The sequence below is a fragment of the Microtus pennsylvanicus genome, chromosome 3 (genome assembly GCF_037038515.1).
Source record: "Microtus pennsylvanicus isolate mMicPen1 chromosome 3, mMicPen1.hap1, whole genome shotgun sequence".
Taxonomy (NCBI): Eukaryota; Metazoa; Chordata; class Mammalia; order Rodentia; family Cricetidae; genus Microtus; species Microtus pennsylvanicus.
In genome coordinates this window covers 72349843-72361849 of record NC_134581.1, presented here as the reverse complement: position 1 = coordinate 72361849, position 12007 = coordinate 72349843, and positions in this window count along the sequence as shown.

Here is a 12007-nt window from a genome sequence, read left to right as displayed (position 1 = left end):
TGAAAGTCACTCCAAAGAAAGGTTGAGCAGTCATAAATAAGTAGTACTTATTTGTGTAGTAGTTACTTTTCTGTGATAAAACGATAAGATCAAGGCAACTTAAAGAAGTTTATTTATGAAGAACCGAAGTTCCTCCATTTTGTCCTCTGCCTCCATTTTGTGTCTTGTGTAAGCTATTTCCAATTAAACATCCCAGTCCTCAGAAATAGATAGGGGCAGAAGCAACAAGGTAGCTATCTGGAGAGTATAGATAGCTGCAGAATGCCCCCATGTTGCGGGAGGTCCTCCCACTCCTCCAGCCTATCGCCGCTGAGATACCAGCCCCTTGGGGCGTGGTCTCTCTCCCTTTAAAAAAGCGGCCACTTCCCTCTCCTCTCTCTCTTCACTTCCTGTTCCGCCGGTGACTTGACTTCCTTCCTGGTTACTCAGAGGGCTGACAGTGATCTGTAAGTTTTTTTCCCTTTAAATAAATATCACCCTATTAATCATAATTCCAAACTGGTGTGGCATTGTTTATGACTTACGTCATCACCCCCACCCAAAGGTCAGCCTATAACAACAAGCAACAGGCAAAGTTTGAAAATAAAATTTCTGAAAAGCCCCTAGACACAAGCCAATCAGGATTGAACCCATCAACTCACACCCTGCTAATATAACTTTTCTGGTTTTTGCCTTTAAATAGTGCCGTCTAGTAGGGTAGGGTACCTCCTCTCACAGCTATTGTATCAGTTGCTTTGATGAGGTCATGCCAGCTTGTAACTGTGCACGCAATAAACATTGCTTTTTGTATTTCGGTGAATCAGTCTCCCTGGTGGTCTTCTGGGTTCCCATGGACTGGGCATAACAGTTTTGATTTACAGTTCCTGAGGAATGGTACTCCAACACAACAAGGAGGGATGGCAACAAGCTACAGCCATGGCCGCAGGAACAGAATGCTGAGGGAGGACACCACAAACACAAAGTGAAGGGCGAGGTTTTAAGTCTTCCAGCCAACCCCCTCATAATACATTTCCTCCAGCAAGTCTGCATCTCCTCATAACCTCTTCAAAACAATGCCACTAACTGGGGACCAAGTGTTCAAATGCCTGAGCCTATGGGGGACATTCTCATTCAAACCACCCCAGATAGAAGAGCTGGACTCTAGAAAATCAGGGCCTATTGCCGGAGGACGACTTCAATAAAGACCAGAAGCTGGTACAAGAACAACATGCACAAAGGGGAGAAGCCACAGAAGGGTACAGTTGCACATGTGTGTAGCCTCAGCTACTTGGGAGTTGGGGCCCGGTAGAACACTTGAGCTCAGAGTCAACCTGGACAACATTACAAGACCTGCCTCAGGAGAAAAAGAAAAGCAGAGATTAGAGACAAGGAAGAGGACTCTACTTCTAAAACTGCTCAGAGACTGGCCTTGCTTTGTCTGACACAGAGGACGGACTGAGGTACCTGGTTTGGGGCTTGCCTCACCCCTATGCAGGTAACCTGGCAAAGTCCCTATGTCTCTTACTCCCTAGGCTGCCAGATGACCCCAACCTGGTGTTATGTAACTGTAATTCTTGCTAGAATTTTACTATGTTATAGCCTTTCTTTTCATTTAAACAGAAAAGGGGAAATGGTATGGGAGATCCTTCTGTCTGTGTGTTGCTTTTTTTGGTTAATGAATAAAGAAACTCCTTTGGAGCTGGAGAGACAGCTCAGTGGTTAAGAGCATTGCCTGCTCTTCCAAAGGTCCTTAGTTCAATTCCCGGCAACCACATGGTGGCTCACAACCATCTGTAATGAGGTCTGGTGCCCTCTTCTGACCTGCAGACATACACACAGACAGAATATTGTATACATAATAAATAAATAAATAAATAAATGAAACTCCCTTGGCCTGTTGATAGGGCAGAACTTAGGTAGGTGGAGAAGACAACTGAATTCTGGGAGGAAGAAATGTGGAGTTGGGGAGAGACACTATGGAGCTGCCACCAGAGTAAGACATGCTGGAACTTTGCTGGTAGGCCACGGCCTCATGGTGATATACAGATTAATAAAAATGGGTTAAATTAAGATGTAAGAGTTAGCCAATAAGAAACTAGAGCTAATGGGCCAAGCAGTGTTTTAATTAATATAGTTTCTGGGTTGTTACTTTGGGGCTAAGCAGCCAGGAACAAACGAGCAGCCCTCCTGTTTACAACACAGCCTAAGTCCTGTTTCCTGTCTGTGCTGCTTTCTGGCACGTTGTCAAATTCTGGCTTTCATAACTAAAGCCTCAGTTTCCCTGAGTCTCAGCCAGCCAGGAGTTCAGTCAGTGTGTACCCCTCCCAAAAACATCAGACTGGAGCTGACCAGAAAATCCACATGACACTCCAGGGGCACTGTCTTCTTTCCACTCTACGAAACCAAGGAGCTTTGCAGATTCTTATGTTTTGGACTAAGGAACAGACTACATCTACAGTCCCTGTCTTAGATAAGGTTTTTATTGCAGCAATGAAACACCATGGCCAAAAGCTAAGTTGGGAGGAAAGGATTCATTTGGCTTACACTTCCACATTTTATTCCATCACTGAAGGAAACCATGACAGGAACTTGCAGAGGGCAGAAACTAGAGGCAGAATTGATGCAGAGGCCATGGAGGAGTGCTACCTACTATCTTGCTCTGCCTGCTTCTTTATAGAACCCAGGAGCGCCAACCCAGAGGTAGTGCCATTCACTATGGGCAGGCCCTCCCCATCAATCACTAATTAAGAAAATGATTTACAGGCTTGCCTACTACCCAATCCGATAGTAAGGAGGCATTTTCTCAGTTGAGGCTCCCTTCTCTCACGTTACTCTAGCTTGTCTCAAGGTGAGATAGAACTACTGAGCACACTTCCCTTGTGGGTTTTTCTAGATGATTGTGGGAAGAAATATCCTTAAAGGAAGATTTAGTCTACCATGATTTAGGGGTGAAAGGGGGTCACTGTCTTCGTTAGGGTTTCTTTTTTTTTTCTTTTTGGTTTTTCGAGACAGAGTTTCTCGGTAGCTTTGGAGCCTGTCCTGGAACTCCCTTTGTAGACCAGGCTGGCCTCGAACTCACAGAGATCCACCTGCCTCTGCCTCCCAAGTGCTGGGATTACAGGCGTGCGCCACCACTGCCCGGCTTCGTTAGGGTTTCTATTGCTTTAAAGAGACACCAAGATTACAGCAATTCTTATAAAGAAAAACATTTAATTGAGGCTGGTGTACAGTTCAGAGGTTCAGTCCCTTATCATCATGGCGGGGAGTATGGCCACATGCAGGCAGACACAGTGCTGGCTACATCTTGGTCAGAAGACAACAGGAAACAGTCTGTGATACTGAGGGAAGCTTAAGCAAAAGAGACCTCAAAACCCGCCTCCACAATGACACACTTCCTCCAACAAGGCCACATTTCCTAACAGTGCCACTCCCCATGAGATTATGGGGACCAATTATATTCAAATTTCCACATTCCACTCCCTGGCACTCATGAACTTGTAACAATACCATAATGCAAAATGTATTTAATCCAACTTCAAAAGTCCCCATAGTCTATAACAGTCTCAACAATGCTTAAAAGTCCAAAGTTCAAAGTCTCTTCATGCAATCTCTTAACTGTAATCCCCTATAAAATAAAAATCAAAGAACAGATCACAATCTTCCAACATATAAATGGCACACATTACCATTCCCAAATGAAGGGAAGGGAACATAATGAGAAAATACTGGATCAAAGCAAGACCGAAAACCAGCTGGGCAAACTCCAAACTGCATCTCCTCCATGTCAGCTTTCAAAATACTCTTCAGATCTCTGTTGTGGAATATTATTTTAAGATGTCTTACATTTTTTTGTGCTGTGGAATATTTGTTGAGTGATGAAAAAATATGTTGCATTCTTTTATGTTACATTTGTTTAACTCTGTGAAGCTGTGTTTCCCTATCTAAAACACTTGATTGGTCGAATAAAGAGCTGAATGGCCAATAGCAAGACAGGAGAAAGGATAGGAAGGCTGGCAGGCAGAAAGACAAAATAGAAGAGAAATCTGGGAGGAGAAGATTGGGGAACAAGAAATAGGAGGAGAGAAGGCCTCTAGGAGCCAGTCACCCAGCTACACAGAAAGCCGTGAGTAAAAAGTAAAGAGAGAAATAAAAAAATATAAGGTAAAAATCCAGAGGCACAAGATAGACTAGATAATTTAAGTTAAGAAAAGCTGGTGAGAAACAAGCTACACTAAGTGACGGGCATTTATAAATAAGAATAAGCCTCTGTGTGATTTATTTGGGATCTGGGTGATGCACTCCTCCCCCAAATAAATAATGTTTAAAAAAAAAACAGTAACAGATCTCCAACTCTATTCAGCTCTGTTGACTGCAACATACTTCTCTCTGGTGGGCGGGCTCCACTCCCTGTTAGCAGCTTTCCTTGGCAGGTAACCCACGACTCTGGCATCTCTGACACCTTGGGGTCTCCAAGATAATCCAGGCTTCAACTTCACAGCTTCACACAATGACCTCTCTATGCCTGCATACAGGGACATCCCTGACACAGGCCTGGCCTCAGCTCTTCCTTTAGGCATGGAGACAAATTTCATAACCCATTTCTTTTATCCTGAACTCTAAAGTCAGAACCATGTGACTGACGGTGCCAAGTTCTGCTTGGGCTGGAACATTCAATTATATCTTCATCAGATTTTTTTTTTTAATTTTTATCTTAACTGCCTAAGCTTAGCTATTCTTGAACTCACTTTGTAGACCAGGCTGGCCTCAAACTCAGAGGTCCGGCAGCCTCCGATTGATTAAAGGTGTATGCCACCACAACCAACTCTAAGCTTTTCTTTAATTCCTTTTCACAAGTTGGACGCTTACCTGGGTGGGATCTTGCCCTAAGGTCACCACTCCCTTTATTCCATTTCTTACTTTGTTTTTTTTTCCTCAAAGACAGAATTTAGCTCCATTCCATTTTCCAGTGCTCTTTTTCTCTTCAAATATCTTTTCCTTGTTGAGCTTACACCTTTTCATTATATATTTTCACTAACTTTAACACGAGTAAACACACACCAGAGTCTATACTAGGCTGCTTTGAGATTTCCTCTCCTAAGGGAATTAATCCAAAACTCTTCATGTTAGCCTCAGGTAAACTTTTCAGACAAGGGGAAAAAGTAACCACTTACTCCACCGAAATATCACAAGAACTATTTCTAGGCAACATGCTAAAATTCTCGGAAACCTCTTGATCCAGCCCTAGATAGTTCAAATTATTATTGGCACTATTATGATTACAGCACAAGTTGGGACCTTGGTGAGTGAGGGTCACCATTGGGAGACAAATACACCATGCAGACAGTGCTTGAGTGCAGAGATTATTGAGAGAAGGACAAAGGGGGAGGAGAAAAAGTGGGAAGAGAAAGGAAGAGAAAGAGAGAGGGAGAGAAGGGGAGGGAGAGAGGCAAAGATCTGCTTGCTTCTTCAGAAGAATAGCAGGAAGAGAGAGGGAGTGGGCAAAGCTTGTCTCTTAAAGGGACCTTTGCACCTGTGTAGTGACATAGCAGCCATAGGACCCTGGGCTGGCTAGGGTACTGCCTGGGTTCATCCTGCCAGGTGACAGGGGCCAGCAAAAAGCCTGAATCCTAACAAACACCATTGTCTTTTATGCTTCTACTAGTATGACCCATTAAGCGGTGCTTAAAACATCCTTCTGCTTTCCTAACCCAAAGTACCAAAGTCTAAATTCCTCCAAACAAAAACATGGTCAGGCCTATCACAGCAATACCCCAATTCCTGGTACCAACCTCTGTCTTAGTTAGAGTTTCTATTGCCGTGAAGAGACACCATGACCATGACAAGTCTTATAAAGGAAAATGTTTAACTGAAGTGGTAGCTTACAGTTCAGAGGTTCAGTCCCTTATCATCATGCCGGGGAGTATGGCCACATGCAGGCAGACATAGTGTTGGCTACATCTTGGTCAGAAGACGACAGGAAACAGTCTGTGATACTGAGGGAAACTTAAGAAAAAGAGACCTCAAAGCTTGCTCCCACAGTGACACACTTCCTCCAATAAGGCCACATCTACTTCTCTAGTGCCGCTCTCTATGAGATTATGAGGGCCAATTACATTCAAACTACAACAGTCATCTTACTTCCTGAATATCCCATTCACCTATAGATATTCATAAAATATTATCAAAATCTATAACACCAAACCCACTGCTTTCGCCTTCCCTTTAGAACAGTTCACTCCAATCTCTCTTTGGGTGTGTGTTATGGTAAAAGTAAAACACTGCAGTTCCCTAAGTGGTGGCAGTGGGCAGCAGGCAGTGGGCCACAAGACTATGGCAGGCCACAAAGGCAGCCGGTTCCAGGCAGGGAGCAGCATGGCAGGTGAGACACAGTGATGGATAGGCACACCATAAAAAGTGAGGTTAGATATTTATTTAGTGGGTTATGGAAGGGAAGATAAAAGGGAGAGGGAGGGAGAAGGGGGACAAAGAGAGGAAGGCAGACACACACACACACACACACACACACACACACACGGGGGGGGAGGGGGGGAGAGGAGCCCAGCAGCAGCTACCTCTTCAGGAGAGAGACAGAAAGGAACAGGCTGGAAGAGGAAGGACAATCTGCTTGCCTCAGTGGGTAGGGGAGGTAGTAGGCGGGGCTTGCCTCTTAAAGGGACAGGACAGACCATTACAGTGTGTGCTTTGCTTTGCTAAATAAACTGCTTAAATTATGTTCTCAACTTAATCTTCTCTCCAAGAAAACAAAAATCCAGAGACTCCAACAGTAATGGCTGTTTCCTGGGGTCATTCCTTCTCGTGACCTTTTGCAACCTCACAAGGCAGAAGCAGTTGGGAAAGATACTGTCTTTTGCCCTGCTCAATGATAAACAGATCTTGATGGCACAATAAAATGAGAACATCAGAGAAGCTCCTGAGGGAAGAATCTGATTCTTAGGTGAAGTTGCAGCCCATGAAAGGAAAAGAGCTCCATTTGCTCTAGTGGCAAAGTGCAGTAGAATAAAAAGAGCATGCTTAGACTCAACAATGGGACATGAATCCTATTCTGTCCCTTTAGGGGAGTGCTTGGTGTGAACCCACCAGGGTTTCAAAGCACTCATCTGAGCCATCAACTTACACAATAATGGAAACAGAGTGAGACCTCTCTCCCAGGGCTCTCTGCATCCTGAGAAAACATTCATGGGGCTGCAGAGATGGCTCACTGGTTAAGGCCATTTGTTGCTCTTGAAGACCACTGGAAATCAGTTTCTAATACCCATGTCAGGCATCTCACAACAGCCTGTAACTCCAGCTCTGGGGTTATCCTACACTCTATTCTTCTGCCCTCCATGGGCACATGGCGTGTTTGCTTACACACATACACACATGGCGATACATAGCCTGAATTCCAGAACTTGGGAGGTGTTGGGTCTCGTGAGGTCCAGGCGTGAGGCCCAGTGTAATTTCCTGAGCCTAACTTGAGTTGGCATGAGGCCTAGTGTAACTTCCTGAGCCTAGCTAGAGTTTGAAGACCTGTCTCTGGCTACCAGACCTAGACCAGCCTCTTCCCAGCCACCACTAACGTGGCAGAATATTATTGGCCCTTGTTCCTTGCTTTGCCTTACCCATCCCAGGCTTCTCCACCCCCATCACAACCCTATATAATATCCCTGATTGATACCATTAAATGAGATCCTGCTTTGACAGACTCCCAACTCAGTGGGTGTGTTCTCCCCAGTGGTGGGTAACACAGCGGGGTGGCTGAGTCACCATCCCATTCTGCCCCAGGGAGAGTCCAGTGGTCTGGCTCTGCCCCCCCTCTTTCCACCAGAGTACTCAGCAGGGAGGCAGAAGTAGGAGGAACTATGTGAGCTCAAGGTCAACCTAGTCTACTGAGTTCCAGGCCAGTCAGGGCTACATAGTGATATGCTATTTAAAAAAAAAATCTTTTAAAATAAATCTTAGAAAGAATACAATTCTAAGAAATACAAAGGAATGTTTTAAAACGTTGAGAGTTAAATGCCAAGGTCTTGGTAGTTCAGGCAAAAAGTAGACTTTATTGAGAATGGCTTTAGCAGTCCTGGGGTCAGAAGCAGGTGCCTAGGGCAGAACCCACACACTGCTCATTTCTGACTCTGTGTGCCCTGTGCGCTGGTTAATTCCTTCTCAAACATCTGCTGGCTGTCAAGTTAGGAGCTACACCTGCCTTTCACTTTCTTGGTTATTGAGGGGATTCTGGACAGGCTGTAATGAGCAACTGGGAGATTCTCAAGACAGCTACTGTTTAATTGCTTGGGTTGCGGTCTGAGTCAGCTCAGGTGTGGGGACTGATGACCGCCTGGGGCATTGTCAAGGATCCTGCTGTGAAGCAAAGGCAGGCTCCAGGCTTGGTCCAGAGAGTCTCTGCTGCTCCGCCGAGCACCCCACTGAAGTGCTGGCTACCTTCTCATTAGGCTGCTTACAGCCTGAGCCACATAGGTTTTGTGACCATAGGTGTAGCCACACAGGTTTTGTGGTCATTACCTCCCAAGACTCCCCAAAGAGGAGAAGAGCTGTTAGGAAGCCAGCGTTGATAGCAAACACCCAGGGGGCAATGTGTGTTTGCTATTCTTACTGAGTTTGCCCGCAGCAGTAAATTGAAGCTAGTACCCTAGTTGGATAGCAGGCTGTTTTATTTTATCACAGCTGTTGCTTCCATTGGTGACTCTCAATTATGTAGCAACCATGACATATTTGTAAAACACTTTAAAAGTTCTAAGGAAGTGGCACATACTCAGCTTTCCTTGGCCTCTGACATTTCTGTGAGATACTCTCAAGTAGGAAAAGGTGAACATTCTAAGACCCCAAAACATAACAGCTCAGGCAAGATATTTTATTTTATTTTGATGAGCTGACAAGTTGAGCAAGCTTCTCTTCTTCCGTCAATTATCCCATGACTTTTTAGTTCCTGTCCATCTTTCTTCTTCTTCCTCTTCCTCTTCCTCTTCCTCTTCCTCTTCCTCTTCCTCTTCCTCTTCCTCTTCCTCTTCTTCTTCTTCTTCTTCTTCTTCTTCTTCTTCTTCTTCTTCTTCTTCCTTTCTCCTCCTCCTTCTCCTCCTCCTCACTATTTCTCTTCTTTATTGTCACCCCATTCACCATCTATCCCATCAAAAAGATCTCGTGTATCCATGCTGGTCTGAAACTTTCTATTGTAGTCCAAGATGACCTTAACCTTCTGATCCAAAGGCTCTGTGTTGGGTTACAGATCACCGTGTGTTGGGGTTACAGATCTCATGTGCTGAGTTACAGATCACTGTGTGCTGGATTGCAGATCACCATGTGTTGGGTTGCAGATCCCTTGTGTTGGGATTACAAATCTCATGTGCTGGGTTACAGATCACCATGTGTTGGGTTGCAGATCCCTTGTGTTGGGTTACAGATCATCACGTGCTGGTTTACAGATCACCATGTGTTAGGTGGCAGATCACGTGTGTTGGGATTATAGATTACTATGTCCTACTTTGAGGTGCTTGAGAACAAATCCAGGACCTTGTGCAGGCAATTTACCAACTGAGCTATGTACATAGCAACTCTTTGTAATTTCAGTGAGTTTCTCATGTGAAATGTAATTGGCATGTTGTGGCTAGGATCTTAAGTGTCCTCCCACTTAAGATCAGTCAGCAGCAGGTGGTGCTATCAGGAGATTGTAGGGATGGTTAGGAGGTGAGGCCCCATGGATGGAGTAGGTCACAGAGAACACCCACCTCCTTTTCTATCTCTATTTCCTGGTCTGGTCTGGTCTTAAGAAGCTAGAATGGCATTAGAACACATTGCCACTACCATACTGTATGAGGAAGATAAATAGAATCTGGTTGAGATAGAGACAAAGGCTTCCCTGATGTTCTCTTTCCTGTCTTTGCTGCCACATTCTGTGACCATTCTACTTCCTCCACGGCTTCTATTATTTTGAAATTCTTTATGTTCTTCACTTCTTCTCCACTATGATCAGTCATCTATGGAGAATAAGCATGCAATGAACTAAGAAGGAGACCCAGATTGAAACAATTGTATTTGAGTCTCTTCTGCAATGGTACACACAACAGCCACCTCCCTTCCACTGGGATTCCTTCAAGAGATCAAGGATTTCATGATGTGACTCAGATGTTTCCAAGCAACCCCAGACTGTGGACTCAAGCCCAGTTAGATCCTTGAGATTCCGGTTTAAATCTATTCACTATTGGCTAAGATTTCCTGAGAGTATTTGCAGTTCTGTATAGAAATCCCAGCTCTGAGACTTCCTGGGAGACTGGAGGGTGGGTGTCTGATGTGGGCTTGTATTTTAGGGCAGCTGTTGTTCTGCCTGGACCCTCCCTGTGCAGTTCTTCTCCCTACAGTTATCCCAGGACCCAAATCTTTTCCATCAAATTCCTTTCTCTAATTTTGAGTAAGTGCCTCACTGGTGGGTTGTAACCAATATGTTAGGGTTTGGATCTTAAATGCCCCCCACACACACAATACACGTGTTGATTATACTTGTCCCCCAAATAGTAGCAGGCCATATGTACCTATGCCAAAAAAAATTAACTCGACTGAAAATGCTTACAGTTTTGTGTATTCTGAGCTCTGCCCTGCAAGCGGTTAGCTTACAGAAATCCCTTCCCTGTTACTTTACTCCTTGTTATGGGATGGCTCCCAGTAGGGGTGGATTGAGCCTCAAGGTGACAGTAAGCTCAGCGAGGTGTCTTTTAGCTCTAAACACTTTTCAGACCGTGTGTACAGCCTTAAGTTGACTGAGCCTCAGTAAGAACATGGGCTGCACAGACATGTACTTGAGAGGACCCAAGGCACAAGCACCACTCCCTGTGACCACCCACCTTATGTTGAAATTTTCAGGCCCTTCTTTGCCTATAGATTGACTCTCTTCAAGTGTTCTTCCCCTCTCTGTCCGTCTCAATTCAGAGTGCATCGATCCCTAAACACAAGGATGTTTTAAACCCTGTCTTTCAGAAAGAACCTTGGCTAATAGAGCATAAGGCATGGGGATGAGGTTACAGACCTCTCCTCAAATTTGTATCTGTAGCTCAGCTATGGTCTGTGACCTCACCCATGGTCAGGATCTCTGGGTGCTGCTCGGCTGATGTGCCCTTTCACTATTAAATGTTGCAGATACACGGTGTCGGCATTTTATTTGGGAGCTCTGTCTTCACAGTAATAAAGGAAGTAATCGAGCACAATCTGTGTGGCCGCAGGACTCACCAGAGAGCACAAACACCTGTCTTTATGGAAACTGTGGGTTGTTCTGTCAGTCCCTCAGAAGGCCACCCAAAAGAAACCTTTCATTCAAGTCACCCTCACGAGACTCACTACAAGTCAGAGAGCAACTGCCCCAGCAGTTCCAGCATTCTATCAGATGGGTAAACCACAGAGCATAGTCTTAGGACCTGCAGGTCATGGCTAGGTGGTTCAAGGCAAATCCTACAAGACATAGAAGCAGAACTTGTGGTATAAAAGGTACAGAGAGATTACCCCAAGCAGGGTGCTCCGTGCGAGTACCGACCAACACACTTGCTTGTAACTGACCAAGCCAGTGGAGCTGGGTAAGCTGGGTAATCAGCTTTCAGAAATGAGCCTCCTTGAGAACAAGCGGTCTGGCTCCTCTCTCCTGTTCTAAGATGGTCAAGGCATTCACATCACAAATGTAACTCTAGGTCGTCCTGTAGGCTTTATATATCATGTGTGTTTATCTTATCTTTTTGAGTAATTTCAAAGCTTCTTCAGGTCAGAGCATGTGTCTTAAACCTTCTGACTAGACAGTAGCCAGCCCTATGATTTAGACAAGCACTTTCCATCAATAAAACATCTCTTCTCTAAGTCTTTCGTGACGCATGATGTTTAGGCCAGTGAAATGGTTCTGTGGGCAATGGCACCTGCTGCTGAGCCCAATGACCTGAAGCCACTCACCCATATGGTAGAAGGAAAAAACAGACTCCTTAAAGCAGACTCCAAACATACATTCTCTCTCCTCTCTCTCTCTCTCTCTCTCTCTCTCTCT